The 16,180-nt window shown below is 41.2% G+C and overlaps 1 pseudogene; it reads right to left on the reverse strand.

Annotated features, from left to right (window-relative positions):
• Positions 1-13,322: 13,322 nt before the first annotated feature.
• LOC130024792 (40S ribosomal protein S3a-like) lies at positions 13,323-14,123 on the reverse strand (annotated as a pseudogene).
• Between the last annotated feature and the right edge of the window lie 2,057 nt (positions 14,124-16,180).

Raw genomic sequence — 16,180 nt, forward strand, 5'->3', positions numbered from 1 at the left:
CCAGTGATGTATTCGATATACCAAACACAATAACAAGTCTCACAATGTTACTGGGCCCGCTCGAGCAAATCAATGAATAATGGGAGGACAGTGACAGTGATATATCACATAGGAGTAACTTCTAAGCAAAACATTACCCAAAAATTTTGTAAGCTATTTGTTTCTGAAACTTCAGGATAGTGATTTGATAATTTCTTCAGGGCCTTCAAAACTTGTGTCATTCTAACCCTAAGACGGAACTATGCTGAATAATCACTTTTATAAATATATTCAATTCTATAACAAAGGTGACTTAAGATAAGGAAATCATTCTATTGGACCTAATATACTCACATGAGCTTTCAAAAAAGAAGAGCTTTCTAGCTGTAATGGTGAGAAAGAAATTAAAAATAACCAGAAGTCTTAGAAGGGAGTGCTCCAAAAGATAATAACCAAAAGACTTTAAGAATAATAATGTTTATATAAACAAAAACCCTAATAAACAAGCACTGAAGAGTTTAGGACACCTAAGAACACAATAAGGTGATAGAAGTGAGCCTGTGTATCAAGAATCCAGAAGAAATTATGTCCCAAAAATCCTTGATAAGGTTCAAGAAGGTCCTAAATATGTACAATTTACAAGCAGTTTCCCATATATTTATAATTCAATAACTTAACTTGAACATTCTACTCATCATCCAAAACCAATAAGAAGATATTTGACTCGTAACTACAGATGCTCCAAACCCTTTCACAAATTTCCACTGAGGGTCCTAATATAGGCAATAATAGCGCAACATGCATGCTCATTGCTTCAGAACAAGGAAAGAAACAGGGGAGGTCTCCATATCCATGCATATGATTCTAAACAAAGGGAGTACAAGGTTTTTTTTAATTTTTTATTTTATTTTAATAAAGTTCACAATAATTTACATTCAATATTACAACACCAATCCCACCACCAGTACCTCTTCCCACGACCATTATTTAGAATATTCCCACCACCCCCAAAGCCTGTCCCTAAATAATTTATTTTGTATTGCTTGTTATGCAAAGTCTCCTGCCCCAGCACCTGGCTGTCCACACCGGGGCCCCTTGGAGGGGGGTGGATTAAGTTTCCTCCCTGCCCCAAGCAGAGTCCCGACAGCTGAAGACCTCCGGACCCAGCCATAGCCATGTTTAAGACCACTCTCCACACGCTCAGAGGAGCCTCATGCATGAAGGAACCGGCAGAGGAATCCAGGTGTGCGGGACCTGGGCTTAAGATCTCCAAGCCTGCTCAGACAAGGACTGAACCTCCTCCACCCAGATCCCCCATCTTTCAATAGCTAGGCAGTTACACCCACCAACTGCTCCCAGTCCCGTGTAATCCCATAAACGACCAAGATCCAGAGACTATAAAACCAAGCTCCCTCTTATTGTCTAGTTCTCACTCTCAGAGAACCTGGCAGGCTACCGAGAGTATTCTACCAGCATGGCAGAGTCTGGCAAGCTCCCCGTGGTGTATGAAATATTCCAAAATCCAGTAACAGTGATGGATTTCATTCCCCTGATTCTGAAAGAGCCTCCAGTGTGGCACTTGCTAAAATCTAAGGGCTAAGATGACTGGAGATGTTACTGGTGCCTGCTCAAGGAAATCAATGATCAACGGAATGACAGTGATGCAGTGATTGCTTGTTATGAATAATCTGCTAAAATTATCCAATGAAGGTTCCTTAGAGGAAGTGTGTGATCTCACCCTGGAGCCACTGAGCCCTTGATAAGAGATTACTACCATATTCTTACAGGTTGAGCCTAATGCAAATTTACTTATTTTTTTGATGGAGATCCGTTGCCTTCTACTTTGCACCCCATCGAATGTGGTATGTTATTCTTGGTATATCAGTGGCGTAGAGTGTGAGATGTTGCTCTCCAGAAATTCTATAATTTTAAATTGGTGACATACCTGTATTTAAATTTTTGACTAAATGGTGACTTTGGGATCCGAACGCATCTTTGCAACTTGTTGATCTCTTCCGATATTTATTTGTGAGTCTGGATAATGGCTGTTAGTGAGCTTATATGGTGCCAAAAGCAGTTTGTGGGCATGAGTTCCAGGCTCCCAGAAGAATAGAGAGGTGGAGGAAGGTTATCCACTCCTGATTCTGTGTAATCCTGGAGATTTCCATCACAAACCCTGCATACCTGAGTTTTTCAGTAGATTCACTCATGTGTGAGGCTCACCTGAGCCTGTGGAGTTTGGCCATCAGCATAATGATTATTGAGTTCTGAAAGTTTTCAGCTGCCAGGGCCAGTAGTTGGGGCTCACCAGAATTCACTGGCTTATCAGGGAAGAGAGGCCTACACATCTCAGATATACTGTTGCTTTAATAAACTTTCCACCTTGCTTTTCTTGGCTGTTTTCTCCTCCTCCTGCATCAGCATTCATACTGTGGTAGTTTTGCATGCCACTGGTTCCAATACTTGTTTAGAATAGATAAGAGTCACAAAATCACATAGAAGAGATTTCTGTCCCCACCTCACACCTTCCCAGAAGACAATGGGAGTGTAAGAAATAAGTGCAGTACAACACTCTAAAAATATTTTAGAAAACCTTTACTGTTTGATGTATCACTATGATAGCAATGTTAACAGAAAAGACAAAATTCTTACAGGTCAGAGAGTAGACTATATTAATCCTAATTTCTAAGTTGATTCACCAAAGCTGACTTAGACTAAACTTTGAGACCTACAAATAGTATGAGACACTAGATGCTATATATCATGCTAAATGACATAGTGACATTAACATAGGTAAATTATAAGGGTGAACATATTAGGGCTGGAGCGATAGTACAGTGGGTAGGGTGTTTTCCTTGCAAGTGTCCAACATGACCGATCTGAGCTTGATTCCTCCTCCCCTCTCAGAGAGCCCGGCAAACTACCGAGAGTATCTCTCCCATACGGCAAAGCCTGGCAAGCTACCCGTGACATATTCGATATGCCAAACACAGTAACAATTGTCACAGTGGAGACATTACTGGGCCCGCTCGAGCAAATCGACGAACAATGGGAGGACAGTGACAGTGACAGTGAACATATTAAATCGCATTGAGCTCTCTTTTTATAAAGACAGACGAGAGAACCATGCAGATTAAAAACACAAGAAAATTTATCACATTGCTAAGAAATTAAATTTGTGGACTTATTAAAGTAATAGAAAACTAAGGGATAATTCCTTGACAATGATCAACAAGTAAATGGGGACCTCCATTCTATCACCAATATCAGTTGAACATTGTCAGTAAAAATGAACTTCAAGATGATCTCATTCTCCAGATGAGCACATGACCAGAAGATGCTTTAATTTTGGTATCGATCAACTGAATGGTTGACCAAAATTCCATCATGGATTTCCAAGCTACAGAAATAGAGGATAATATATTTATCTGTCTAAAAAGCTGAATTCACTTCTGTGTTACATACCTACAAAGAAATTCAGAGGAGAAATATGAATGAATTATTGAAGATGCCCCTAAACTCAATGTCATAATGGGTTCTACCTATGTTTCCTTCAGTAAAATTTATGGATTCAGGTGCAAAATCAGGGTCTTTAATCTATTATGATTGACTTTTGTTCACAGTGTTAGAAAGGGGTCTGAGTTCACTTTTTTACATGTTACCTACCAGTTTTTTCAGCACTATTTATAGAAGAGGCATTGCATACTCCACTTCATACCTTCTGCCTATTTTTTTGAAGATTATCTGTTCATATATATGAAGTGTCTCTAGAATTTCAATAATATTCCATTGGTCTGAGAATTCTTCCTTATTTCAGTACCATCCTGTTTGGGTTAATATAGCTGTATAGTATAATTTTAAATTGAAAAATGAGAAACCTCCCAGCTTCTTTTTCCCAAGGATTGTTTTGGCTACTACTATGTTTTGGCTTTATTTTTATGTAGGAGTACTGCTATTTATTCAGCAATTGATTAAGTTGATTGAATTGGGTATAAATTCCACATTAATTTTTTATTCAGAATGTTAAATTTATTTTATTATTATTTCACCCCTTTTTATTTATTCACCATGATATAGTTACAAAGCTTTCATGTTTGAGCTTCTGTCATACAATCATCTGACACCCATGCTTTCACTAGTGCACATTTTCTACCACCAAAATCCCCAGTATTGCCCCCCCACCCCGTTCCAACCCTTCCCCTGCCTGTGTGGCAGACAATTTCCCCATACTCTCTCTCTACTTTGGTCACATTTGATATTTCTACTACTGTGTTTTTTAACTCCTAATAAAATCCAAAAGTATTTAATCTGTGTCTTTAAAAATGTCATGGGTCTCTCATGAATAGAATTATGAATCCAGTGACAGTTCCTCATGTATATGGACAGTTCAACTTTGATAGCACTGTAGCACTGTCCTCCCATTGTTCATTGATTCCCTAGAGCGGGCACCAGTAATGTCTCCATTGTGAGACTTGTTGTTACTGATTTTAGCATATCTAATACGCCATGGGGACAAAAAGTGTGAAGTGGAAAAGGAAAGCCTTTTTAGCAAGTGCTGCTGGGAAAATTTATCTACCACATTCAAAATAAAAAATGAACTAAGATCATTTTCTAACATTTGATTTTCTAACATTTTCTAACATTCTAACATTGTAACACCACACACACCAAATCAAAATGGATTATAGACCTCTCTGTCAGATCTAAATCCTTAAGTTATACTGAAGAAAGTATAGGCAGGATTCTATAACATTGACACTAAAAGATCATTAAAGATTTGATGCCATTGACCAAGATATCAGAAACAAACAAAATATGAGATTACATTAAATTAAGATGCTTTTACACATCACAGGGAATAATGACCAGAATACAAAAACATTTTACAAACTTGGAAAAAGTATTTGCCCCACACTCATCTGATAAAGCACTACCATAATTTCACAAGAAAAATATATAATCTCATCAAAAAGTAGGGGAAAGAGATGAACGGAAACTTCCTCAAAGAAGATATACAAACATACAAAAGGTATAGGGAAAAAACTCTGCATCACTAATCAGCAGGGACAGTCAAATCAAAACCACAATGAGCTATCATTTTATATCACTGAGACTGGAACACATTAAAAAGAACAAAAACAACCACTATTTTCATGGATGCAGGGAAGAATTCACTGCAGGTTGGAATGTTCACTGCTCTGGCCTTCTAGAAACCAATATGAACACTCCTCACAAAATAGAACTTCCATATGACCCAGCAATTCTACTTCTTGTGATATACCCGAAGAACCCAAAAAAGCACAACGTGGAAAAGACATTTGCACTCTTATGTTCACTGTAGCACTACCCACAACAGCCAAAATCTGGAAACAGCACAAGTGAGCCAACAACAGATGACGGGATAAAGAAGGTATGGTACATTTACTCAATGGAATACTGCTCTGTTGTTAAGACAAAGTGAAAACAGGAAATTGGCTGCTTCATGAATGAATCTGAAGAGTATCTTGCTGAGTGAAGTTAGTCAAAGAAAAGGGGTCATATATAGAATGATTTCTCTCATATGCTAGATATAAAGAAACCGAGTGGGGGAATAACAACTGCCTCATGTTGATAGAAACAAAGAACTGGAGAACTGGACTTCAGTAGGAAACTTTCTAGTGGGAAAGGAAGGGCAGGAGCATTCCATTGATCTGAGAGCCCATCCTTGTTCCTATCAGGCAGTTTTGATGACTATAAATTGAAAAACAATATGGATGTTTCTCAAAAAAATATAAATAGAGCTCCCATTTGACCCAGCAATATCACTTCTGGGAATAAATCCTGGAGATGCAAAAAGTACAGCAGAAATGGCATCTGTACTTGTATGATTATTGCAGCACTATTTACAGTAGCTAGAATCTGGAAAAAACCCAAGTGCCTGAGAACAGATGACTGGTTAAAGAAACTTTGGTAAATCTACACAATGGAATACTATTCAGCTGTTAGAAAAAATGAAATAATGAAATTTGCAGATAAGTGGATCAACATGGAGAGTATCATGTTAAGTGAAATGAGTCAAAAAGAGAGGGACAAACATAAAAGGACTGCACTCATCTGTGGTATATAAAGTAACATAATAGGAGACTAAGGACAGTTTAAATAAGGGTCACAAGGACTGCCCCACGACCTGAGAGCCAATCTCATGTGCTGGGAATAAAGGTAGCTGGGATGGAGAGAGGAGCACTAAATAAATGATGGTTGGAGGGAACGTTCAGGATAGTAGGTACATGTTGAAAGTAGACTATGGACCAAACATGATGGCCTCTTGTTACCTGTATTGCAAACCATAAACCCCAAAAGGACAGAAAGTAAGAGGGATTGTGCCTGCCACAGAGGTAGGGGGTGGGAAGGGGTGGGAGTAGGGTTAGGGATACTGGGAACATTGGTGGTGGAGAATGGACATTGGTGGAGGGATGGATACTGAAACATTGTTTGACTGAAACACAATCATGAACGCCTGTAAGTCTGTAAATGTATCTCATGATGATTCAGTAAAATAAATATTTTTTTAAATCCAGAGGTACAAATAAATAAATAAAATTGTTATATATGCTGGCCAAGGAAATACATTACTATAGCAAGCACAAAATTATTAAAATTTTGTATCCAAGAATCTTTTTTTTCTTTGAATTTCTTTCTGGCACAGTGGTTATTTATTAGTGCATTGTTCTACTTATAAATCTTTGAGTTGTTTTTCCAGCTTTAAGTTTGTGACTTAAAGAAAATTTTTTACCAGAAAGGTAGAAATATAGAATTGTCAGAAAACAATATTTGTACCCTTCTTTGTTGTTGAATATTTGCGATGAAATTAGAACAAAAGAAATTAAAAACTCAACTCAATTTCTTTAAAAAGTAACAGTAACTTTTTCCTGTCAGGAGCTCTGCTCAGCTAGTATGGCTAAAACTATTGAGAATATTTCCCTTATCTTTAGATAACATGAAGGTTTAACTCTTAAGTCAGTTCATTTTGTTTTGTTTTGGAGAGCCATACCTGGTAGTGTATATGGCCTAACTCCTAGCTCTGAACTCAGGAATCACTCCTGGTAGCGATCAGGGACCACAAGGGATATGAGGGATTGAATCTTGGTTGGCTGCATGCAAGGCAGCTCTCTACCCAATATACTATCACTTTAGCCTATTAATCAGAAATTTATGTTTAGATTTGCGGATAAAATGTAATATGATTCAGAGGAGTAGGAAATTTATTAAACACTCTGAAATCCACTAGCCTGCAAGTCACCCTTTCTAAAAGTGTGCTTCCCTGTACTTTGTCTATAAAAACTACTTCTTATGAACACATAGAACAGATACTTATCAAGGTTATGAGCCCACTAACTTTCAACCTCATCTTTCCTTTGATTAACCTGCCCCAGTGTGAGAGTTGACTCAATTGGATACATATATATATATATATATATATATATATATATATATATACACTCTGTAATCTTCTCCACCAGGGCCCAACAGCTGAAGACCTCCGGGCCCCAACCAAGGCCATGCTGGAACCACTCTCCACACACTTGAATGAGCCTCATGCATTAAAGAACTGGCAGAGGAACCCAGGTGTGTGGGACCCGGGGCTGAGATCTCCAAGCCTGCAGGGTTTGGGACTGGACCTGCCAGTAGCTAGACAGTTACACCCACCAACTGCCATGTAACTCCAACAATGACCAGGATCCAGAGATTATCACACTCAGCTCCCGGAAGCTCTTGTCATCTCATTCCTACTTTGGACAAACTGGCAGGCTACCGATGGTAACCTGCCCACACGGCAGAGTCTGGCAAACTCCCCGTGGTATACCCAATATGCCAAATACCAGTAACAATGATGGGTTTCATTCTTCTAACCCTGAAAGAGCCTTGAATATGGCACTTTTAAAAAAAATCTCAGGGCTAGGACGAAGGAGACGTTACTGGGGCCTGCTCGAGGCAATTGACGAACAACAGGATGGTCGTGATCATCGTGATATATATACACACACACACATACACATATACATACATATGTATATATGTGTTTAGCGGTAGGGTGTTCACCTTGGGTGCAGCCAGCCCGGCTGAGCCAGGTTCAATTCCTCCACCCCTCTTGGAGAGCCCAGCAAGCTACTGAGAGTATCTCACCCGCACAGCAAAGCCTGGCAAGCTCCCCGTCACGTATTCGATATGCCAAACACAGTAACAAGTCTCACAATGTTACTGGGCCCACTCGAGCAAATCGATGAACAACGGGAGGACAGTGTTTGTTTGATTTTTTGTTTAATTTATCTCTGCTACATAAAATAATATTTAATGACTTAACAAAGAAACAGAAAAAATGGAAGAAGTGGAAACAGGACAGGAGAGCAACTATAAAAGGCTAAGTAGATGCCATTTGAATTTAAAGGTCACCAGCTGGGGAAGTGACTAAGTAGTAGAGCTCTGGTCTTGCATGTGTGAAGTCCTGGGTTTAATTCCTAGCACTGACAAGGAGAGAAGGACCACATGGAGGGCTGGCTCCACAGCTCCCGGAGAAGAAACCAGCTTCCAAAAAGAGCCGAGATCACCAGGAAGTCCCAGATGGGGTAGGTGCCACATCCCGCCTCCCCCAGATGGAACCCCGGTGACCAGAAGCCTCCACAAGCATAGCTCGAGTATGCGGGAACTAGGACTTTTCCTCCAAACCGCGCGGCCACTTATGCGGCTGCGTGACATCTCTGTATATACAAAATGATCAATGGGAAGTAAATCACCCAACGTTTCTCCCTGAAAATCAGAGTTAAGTTTGGAGCACAGCCACAGCCCCAGAGGCACAAGGACTTAATGCAGAACCCAGCAGCTTGGAGCAGAAAAGTGAACGGACTATGCATTAATCCAGGCCATCATGTCTGCCTGGAGGGGAAAGGGTGTTGCTCCCTTCTGCCCTCCTCCCTCTGGAAAGAAAGATGGTGGCCACATGGGAGCCTTGTGGACAGCAGGTATGAGCCGGGGCGTGGGGGCGACTAAAACCTCATGGGAAGGGGGGCGTTCCGGTCCGTCCTTCACGCCCTACCGAGGTCAACAGTTGCCCCCCACGAGCGGCAATCCAGCATGGCCACAGCCCCAGAAACACAAGGATTTAATGCAGAACCCAACAGCTTGGAGCAGAAAAGTGAACGGACTATGCGTTAATCCAGGCCATCAAATCTGCTGGAGGGGAAAGGGTGTTGCCCCATTCGCCCTCTCCTCTCTGGAAAGAAAGATGGCGGCCATATGGGAGCCTTGTGGACAGCAGGCATGAGCCGGGGTAGCGGGGGCGACTAAAACCTCATGGGAAGGGGGGCGTTCCGGTCCGTCCTTCACGCCCTACCGAGGTCACCAATTGTCCCCCACGAGCGGCTCTCCAGCACGGCCACAGCCCCAGAAGCACAAGGACTTAATGCAGAACCCAGCAGCTTGGAGCAGAAAAGTGAAAGGACTATGCGTTAATCCAGGCCATCATGTCTGCCCGTAGGGGAAAGGGTGTTGGTCCCTTCTGCCCTCCTCCCTCTGGAAAGAAAGGTGGCGGCCACATGGGAGCCTTGTGGACAGCAGGTATGAGCCGGGAGTGTGGTGGCGACTAAAACCTCATGGGAAGGGGGGCATTCCGGCCCGTCCTTCACGCCCTACCGAGGTCACCAGTTGCCCCCCACGAGCGGCTCTCCAGCATGGCCACAGCCCCAGAAGCACAAGGACTTAATGCAGAACCCAGCAGCTTGGAGCAGAAAAGTGAATGGACTATGCATTAATCCAGGCCATCATGTCTGCCCGGAGGGGAAAGCGTGTTGCCCCATTCGCCCTCTCCTCTCTGGAAAGAAGGATGGCGGCCGCATGGGAGCCTTGTGGACAGCAGGTATGAGCCGGGGGTGTGGGGGCAACTAAAACCTCATGGGAAGGGGGGCATTCCGGTCCGTCCTTCACGCCCCACCAAGGTCACCAGTTGCCCCCCACGAGCGACTCTCCAGCACGGCCACGGCCCCAGAAGCACAAGGACTTAATGCAGAACCCAGCAGCTTGGAGCAGAAAAGTGAAAGGACTATGCGTTAATGCAGGCCATCATGTCTGCCCAGAGGGGAAAGGGTGTTGCCCCATTCGCCCTCTCCTCTCTGGAAAGAAGATGGCGGCCACATGGGTGCCTTGTGGAGAGCAGGTGTGAGCCAGGGGTGTGGGGGCGACTAAAACCTCATGGGAAGGGGGGCGTTCCAGTCCATCCTTCACGCCCTACCGAGACTGCCAGTTGCCCCACACGAGCGGCTCTCCAGCACGGCCATGACTCCAGAGCACAGAAACCAATCTCTTAATTATCTGACTCTCAGTAGAAATACTTCCAGGGTTAATTAGCAAAATAGCGGAAATCCAAAACCAACATTTAATTCTTGAACCCAGCTGTAGAAAGCGAATCACTTCACAATGCTTTCTCAGCATGTCTGATTTGGGGAGAGGGGGTAAACTCTAAATAATAGTGGTGCATCTTTTATTGAAACAATGAATCTAACCAAAGCAGATAGAGTGTCAACTAGAATTCATCTGCCTCGCAGGCATTGGGAGGGGTGGGAGTGGGGTTTTATTGGGGTTCTTCGTGGTAAAAAATAAGTATTGGTAAAGGGAAAGGTGTTTGATATTTGCATGACTGAGACCTAAACCTGAAAGCTTTGTAACTTTTCTCACAGTGATTCAATAAAGAGCGGTAGCACAGCTGTAGGGCATTTGCCTTGCACGCAGCCAACATGGCCGACCCGAGTTCGATTCCTCCACCCCTCTCTGAGAGCCCGGCAAGCTACCGAGAGTATCTCGCCCGCACGGCAGAGCCTGGCAAGCTCCCCGCGACGTTTTCGATATGCCAAACACAGTAACAACAAAGTCTCCAATGGAGACGTTACTGGGCCCGCTTGAGCAAATAAATTATAAGAAAGAAAGAAAGAAAAAAAGAAAGAAAGAAAGAAAGAGAGAGAGAGAGAGAGAGAAAGAAAGAAAGAAAGAAAGAAAGAAAGAAAGAAAGAAAGAAAGAAAGAAAGAAAGAGAGAAAGGAAGAAAGACCAATTTCAAGGTTACCCAGCAGGAAAATACTTAAAATATTTAAAAAATTGTGGACTCTAGTTTGAGATGTCATTTTAAAAAAACTGGACTCTTGTGAAGTAAACTCTACAACCAAGCAGATATTATATAATCTAATTAATGAAAGGAAGAAAACAGCTACAAATAGAAAAATTTGTTTATTTCTATAACCTTATTTTATCAATTATTTTTATTTTTACCCCGATGAATAAAAAAACTGTGCTATAAATCGTTATGTAAATTACATAACATTAACATGACAGAAACAGAGAAAGACGAGGAAGGGAATGGATACAAGGAGAAGCAGCTACCGAAAGTCTTGTCTAGGTAGAGCATTTGCCTTGCACGCAGCCGACCTGGGTTCGATTCCCAGCATCCCATATGGTCCCCTGAGCACCGCCATGGTTAATTCCTGAGTACAGAGCCAGGAGTAACCCCTGTGCATCGCCAGTGTGACACAAAAGGCAAAAATAAAAAAATTCTTTCTACTTCAATGCTGTTTGAATTTAAAGGTGACTAGTTGGGAAAGTGACCAGTGGTACATTAAAGGAATATGAACTCCTTCAGTGTGTGTCTGACAAAATACAGAAAATACTAACTATAATAACTTTCATCTTTCTAGCAAAAGAAAAATGTTTAATAAAGTGCATTGAGAGCATATCATTTAGAAGGTAGCTGAGAATCAAAAGAAACTCAAGCAGATCTGAGATTTCCACACTATTTTCTACAAATCTATAACCTTGCCCTCCCTTTACGCACTATGACCCATGTGCTGTGCTGACTGTTTTAGATTTCATTTGATGACAACGAATGATGCCCAATTGGCAATGATGCATTAAGATGAAGAACAAAATTGTATAAAATTAGTTGTGAATTGTGTAGGAATTCCCCACAGTCCCCTGGGGGCAGGTTTCTCAATGTTTTAAGTACTCACTATTGTTTTATTGAAGTTGAGAAATAAAAGGGAGAACTTCCAAATACTGTGAATCAGCTTCTTTGTGACTTTGCTAAATGATTATTTACTAAGCAGAGCTCCAGGGTGTGGGGTATTGAATTGTGGTTCAACAAAGGATCATTAGGGATATTGACACAGAGAAGCTAGTACCTAATGATCCTGGACCAAGTACAAGAAACAGCTTAGGTCAAGGCAGGATGCAGGCAGGATCTCAGGTACGTAAGTACAGTTCTTGGCAAATCCTGTGCGAAGGGCAGATTGGTTCTCATGAAGCCACAAAGAACAGACTTGGGTCAGCCCCATAGGGAGCTTATCTAAAGAGCACCAAAGATTAAAAAGGCAAGCTAGACTATTGCTCACAAGAGCTAGTAGGGAAGTCATGCCAAACTAACGTTTTCACATGACTCTTAACTGTGATGGGCTGGAGCGATAGCACAGCGGGTAGGGGGTTTGCCTTGCACGCGGCCGACCTGGTAGGCCCAGGTTCGATTCCTCTGCCCCTCTTGGGGAGCCTGGCAAGCTACCGAGAGTATCTTGCCCACACAGAAAAGCCTGGCAAGCTCCCCATGACGTATTAGATATGCCAAACACAGTAACAACAAGTCAATGGAGACGTTACTGGGCCCGCTTGAGCAAATCGATGAACAATGGGAGAACTGTGCTACAGTGCTACAGTTAACTGTGATAAGCACTTGCAGGAAGAAATTGTGTCGATTCAAGCCCTTCACCCCTCATTTGGTCTCATAAAATGGATGCAAGTCCTCAAAATTTTGAAATAGTTTTGCTTAATTCACAACAAATTATCCTGTTATGTCTCAGAAGCAAGAATAGCAATCACTTTTATATCAAATATGTTGAAGGACAAAGATGGTATTTTCTGAGTCTCTACAATACATTTCTCCAAAATTAAGTAAGGGTGAAGACAGTATGTAATAAACTCAATATCATTTAAAATCAAGTTCTTGGACAGTAGAAGGAGACAGCCATGAGCACAAATGAGAAACTCAGAGAGTCTAAGAATTTGTAAAAATACTTAAGTTTAAGGGCTAGAAGAGGGCTCAGTGGCTTACGGATAATGTCCTAGTAATCATGCAACCATAAGTTTAAACATAATGTGTGTACATATATACACATACACACATATATTCATAAATATTCATATGAAAAATCCAAAGTAATCCCACCACTTTGGCTAGAATTCTGTGGAGAGAAAACAATACCTTCCCAATCAGTGAGTTTGCTTTACTATTTTCATGGGTAGATGAGGTTCTTTTCTTTTCTTTTTTTTTAACATCACCAGAAATAAAACTTTTATTTGTTACCAATGAACATCTGAATTTTAAACAGATTTTTGGACTGGTGGTTCATACCCATCAGCCCGTTCAACTTTAGCGCCTGTCTCATCTCCAGTAGCTTTTCCAGAACTGCTTTCTTCACCATGAAGCTCCATGAGTTTTCCCAATTCAAACTTAGGTTTCTTCAGCATTTTTATTTTTCTAACAAAAACATCATGGAGTGGGTAAATAGACTGGCAAGCCTTTTCTATGTCTTTTCCAATGCTGTCTGGAATCAATTTATTTATTGACCATTTGTCTGCACCTCTGGAGTCATGATCTCCATCATCTTCCGAATCTGGAGGACCTGCTGATGCTGAGCATAAGAGGTCTTCCGAATCTGGTTATTGCGCTTCTTAGTGAAACCAACACAGAATAGACAAAGCAAGTAGCCATTGGTAGTCTTGACATCAACATGAGCCTCAATCATGGTCTGCCATTTTTTGACCATGGAGCACATTTTGTCATGGGTGAGGTCCATGCCATGGAAATCTGTCAGGCAGTTGTTGCCCTGAACATCCTCCGTAATCAGCTTGAATTTCCTAAAAGCAACTTCTTCGTTCTGCAGGTCAGCAAGGCTCACTTCGAATACATGACCCTTGAGGCCATCAGATGCAATTTTGGTTCCCTGGGTTCTGGTGACAAGCGTTTTCCCAATATTTCTTATATTAAACATTGCTGGTGCTTTCACGTCACATCAGTCTTTCTTAGAAAATGAATCAGCCACTTTCTTCTTGGCTCCCTTTTTGCCGCCTTCAGTAAGGCTCTTGTTTTTGCCGCTAGGAGAGCCAAAAGTAGATGAGGTCCTAATGGCTTTTATTAGGCTACTTCCACCTTCAGCACTCATTTTAAAGTATAGGGATCCAATACTATTAATCCTGATGATTATTTGGCTAGCTACTCAGTATATCTTTGCTAGTTATGCATTGTGTGACTGGCGAAATAACCACTGAATGTTTTCAAGGGTTCACTAGATTGAGTCAAAACTCCATGATCCTCTTAACCTCCCTAAACCTCCTCTACTCTGACTGGTTAACTACATGAACACTTGGGTGTCCTGGAATCACTGTCAGCTCATAGCCTGTGTTCAGCAGTCTCGAGGTGGTTTGATTATTTCCTTTTCCCTAATCTAATACAAAATTCCCCTAATAAAAATGTATAGGTTCTTTGGGGAGAAGATCAGGAGGAAAAGATCAAATTTTCATTAATATACAAGTGTTTTTCTGACCCTCCTTCATTCAAGAGGCCTTAGGACCCAGAAATAGAAATATCCTTGAGGGACTGTGACTCTCTACTTTCATGTTATGGCTTTATTCACTTTATGTATAATATTTCTGCTTTCTATTATATTTCTGTACCATGATCACTTAACCAACCCACTGGTCTGAGCAACTCAAATATTCAGAGTGCTTCACTGACATGCCTATCCAGTACAGCAGCCTCATATATCTTGTCTTTGGAGTTGAAATGCCCACACTTGGGCCCGCCATATCAGGATCCAGTTTTCTCACTGCACTTAGATTCCCCAATTAAGTTAATTACAGTTCACACTAAAATGTCTAGTCTATAGAGAAAAGCGTGACTTCTTATTATCTCATTCTTACTTTGAACAACCTGGCAGGCTACCGAATGTAACCTTCCCACACGGCAGAGTCTGGCAAACTCCCCGTGGTGTACCTAATATAACATATACCAGTAACAATGATGGGTCTCATACACCTAACCCTGAAAGAGCCTTGAATATGGCACTTTTTTAAAAAATTGTCAGGGCTAGGATGAAGGAGACATTACTGGGGCCTGCTCGAGGCAATCGATGAACAACAGGATGGTCGTGATAGAGAAAAGCAACTACAGGACAAGACCTGGGTTAGGTTTCTAGTACCAAACTATCTCCTGAAGATTGCCTGGTGCAGTATCCAAACACCAAGCCAGGAGTAAACCAGGAGCACCACCAAATGTGGCCCGAACAAGAAAAGGGAAAGAGGAGAATTATAAAGTTGCCAAAAAGCGCTACCAGCAACACTTGAAAGTTAATTCTTAACTGCAGAGGTGAAAAATATGTCTTCTGGACAGTGTGAGTGAATAGGTCTAAAGTGGCTCTAAGATTCTCATTCATTCATTCATTCATCCTGTTATTCGTCAATTGCCTCGAGCAGGCCCCAGTAACGACTCTTTCATCCTAGCCCTGAGATTATATTCAAGGCTATTTAGGAGAATGAGACCCATCTAAGATTCTATTCTTCTGAAATTGCTGAAAATTCCCTTTTGTACATGAAATTAATAAATCTCTGACATTTTTTTCTCACTTACAGTGGCCCTTTTAAAAAATAATAAATAAACAACCAGAGCAATAGTTAGAGTCCTCTTAAGCTGCAACACTACACGTGGAATCTAGGAGCAACCCAATTTTAATAAATTTGGCTTTTTGTAATTTTATGCTACTTTACCACTTTCCTCTACTTTTAGTAGTCATTCCCACTTAACTTCTTTGGATTTCTATCTATACAAATGAGAAACATCAAGCTGTTTTCTTAAAATGCAATACAACTCTCTAGAACAAAAACTTATACCTCATTTTTAGGGGCCTGCAAGTATTAGAGTCTAGCTATAGGTCTAAAAATAAATAGGGGTGGTTGGTGTGAGTAGTTTCTGAGGAGAATTGATATTACTTTTTATGGTAAATATTATAAGCCATTGTGGTTTTTCAGATATCTTCATAGGATCACACATAAATAATGTTCAATATGAGTACCACATGGTATAGACAATTTGACATATAAAATTAGCTATCAGTTTCCCATCAGTAGGAGGCAGACATTAT

Source organism: Sorex fumeus, unplaced genomic scaffold (genome assembly GCF_029834395.1).
Source record: "Sorex fumeus unplaced genomic scaffold, SorFum_2.1 ptg000029l, whole genome shotgun sequence".
In the NCBI taxonomy this organism is placed as follows: Eukaryota; Metazoa; Chordata; class Mammalia; order Eulipotyphla; family Soricidae; genus Sorex; species Sorex fumeus.